This window comes from Loxodonta africana, chromosome 11 (assembly GCF_030014295.1).
Source record: "Loxodonta africana isolate mLoxAfr1 chromosome 11, mLoxAfr1.hap2, whole genome shotgun sequence".
NCBI classification, from domain to species: Eukaryota; Metazoa; Chordata; class Mammalia; order Proboscidea; family Elephantidae; genus Loxodonta; species Loxodonta africana.
Window position 1 is genome coordinate 10,099,307 of NC_087352.1, and position 2,552 is coordinate 10,101,858.

The 2,552-nt window shown below is 42.1% G+C and overlaps 1 pseudogene; it reads right to left on the bottom strand.

Annotated features, from left to right (window-relative positions):
• Positions 1-241: 241 nt before the first annotated feature.
• LOC111749535 (large ribosomal subunit protein eL13-like) lies at positions 242-1,785 on the bottom strand (annotated as a pseudogene).
• Positions 1,786-2,552: the final 767 nt, after the last annotated feature.

Sequence of the window (2,552 nt, forward strand, 5' to 3'; positions counted from 1 at the left end):
CTGCCAGTGTCTTTTCTTTTACCCAGGGTTGCTGATCTTTTCTTTCATTTTCCTAAGCCAGGCTTACTAAGTGTGAATTTCAAAAGGCATGGCTAAAGGTGAGTGGAAGGCCTGAGACCACTTTTGTGATCTGATATCATTTGATCTCAGTAAAAGAGGAGGCCAGAGTTGAGTCAGATGTTGAGATTGGCCAGTGGTCAATGTTTTACTCTTCTCTCTCCTCTTCTGTAACTGACTGACTTCAAGCCATTTACTTTTTCTGGAATCAAAGTGTTCTCTTTATATGCTTACACAATAACTAACTGCTCAGAACAAACCTTATGTTTCAATTTCTTTGAGTTTTGGTTATTTTTAACACTACATGATTCCATGTCGTGGCTCTGTGAAGTGCTTCTGCTTTTTTTCTTTATTTTAAAGATGATTTACCCATAGTCACTCAACTAGTAGGAGGTGGAGCTGCTGTTGGAACCTCAGCAATCTGAGACCTGAGTCCGAGCTCATTATGTCTCAGATATATTCTCCATGAGCCACAGAGAACTGGCTGCAATCAAGTGATTTTATCTTCAAAGCAGGGCCAAGCTGGCTAGAGCTTTTTCATGAGCTTTTAAATACCATTCTCAAATATTTCATTTGATTCCAAAGATTTTTTTTTTTTCCTGAGGCAGCTTCACTGCTCTTTTATTAAAGGTCCCTGATAGGGCTTTACTTTTTCTTCTCTGTGTCCCCTTCTGTATCCTCCTTGGCCCTCTTTGTGTGGATCCCAAAGGCCAATCATGGTGCAGGCCATGCGGAGACTGGTAAATGCCATGAAGTCTTCACCTTCCTGCATGGTGACCTGGAATTTCTCCTTCTTGTAGACATCAGCTGAGTGCCCGATTTGAGTTCCTCAGTAGAGCAGTCTCGCTTCTTCGGGGTAAGGATGGCTTCCAGGGAGAGAGGGTGAGCTTGGAGCGGTACTTCTTCCGCCGCTGTTCGTTGGCCTGCAGGGACTCCGTGGACTTGTTCCACCTCACGGATCCACAGAGATCCCGATGGTCCATCTTGTTGTGGATGCCGGCCACCTTCAGCTCATCCAGGCTGAAGCCCCAGGCAGCTCAGCCTTTGGTGTGACACCGCACTGTGTGGCACCACACTGTGGGTGGATAGGTCAGGATGCAGGGAATGGGGTGGTGCTGGGGGCTTTTGCTTGTTGGGCTTTGTCTGCTGCTCTTCCGCACTGGCCGATTGAACCGTGTAGCCATATGCTGCTGCCTGTCCTTCTGGAAGTGGTGCTTCAGGACCATCCCATTCCTGCTGCGCCGTGGCTGTGTAAGGCCCTCACTGGAGCGGGACGGCCTAGTGGAAAAGCTGTCCTGTATTCTTATATAACCATGTGATAGTGGACAATTTAGAAAATACAGAAATAAGCAGAGAATATAAAGATAGCAACTGTAAAGTTTGAGATGTATTTCTGTACAGTGGTTGTTTGTGGATATTTGTATATTCATTTATATATAAACGGTAAACAAAAGTTAAACTTCCCATAATGTTTTTCCCCTCATCTTTTTTAACTATAGAAGTGTCCAAACACCTCCAAGAAAGAATACACAAAGGGACTGCTATATATTATCATCATCATCCTCACTATTATTTTCATTACTGTTGTAATCAGTAAGACTACTTTCTGATTTTTCTTAATGTTTTATATTATTTCAAAGCTTTGGAAAAGTTGCAAAAAGAGCATCAGGAACTTTCATATACCCTATACCCAGATTCACCAGTTGTTAACATTTTGGTTCTTTGTTTTGTTGATGACCGTCGGCCAAGTACCATCAGGAATATACCTATAATCAAAGACAGGTCTTTTTCTATGTTGGCATCTCCTGCCTGGAGGGGAGATGAGAGGGTGGAGGGGGTTAGAAGCTCGCGAAAAGGACACGAAAAGAGAGAGTGGAGGGAGAGAGCAGGCTGTCTCATTAGGGGGAGAGTAACTGGGAGTGTGTAGCAAGGTATATATGGGTTTTTATGTGAGAGACTGACTTGATTTGTAAACTTTCACTTAAAGCACAGTAAAAATTATTAAAAAAAAAAAAAAGGTCTTTTTAGCTTTCTGCAGTGGGGAAACCCACATAGTGGGGAATGATGGGATACCTTTGTAAGAGACACTTAAGAAGGGCTGGTTGTAGGGATTTAGCATAGTATATAGTGTTTGGCTTAAGATACACCCTACCATGCACTAATACTGTCTCATTAATAAAACAAAGAAAACTTATTCCCAAATGGAATTATAACCACATGTATGAATCAGAATTGACTCAATGGCGACGGGTTTTTTTTTTTTTTTTGATAGTGGTTAGGATTTACAGCACATATTTTGGGGGGATACAGTCCCATCCATAACATTCTACCCCAAAATTCATGTCCTTCCCACATGCAAAACAACCTTTACTTCATCACATTATCGCAAAAGTCTTAAATCAACTCTAAGTCTAAAATGTTATCTTTTGAATCGTCTGAATAAAGTCGAGGTGAGACTTTAGGCATAGTCCATCCTGGGGCAAAATTCTTCTACC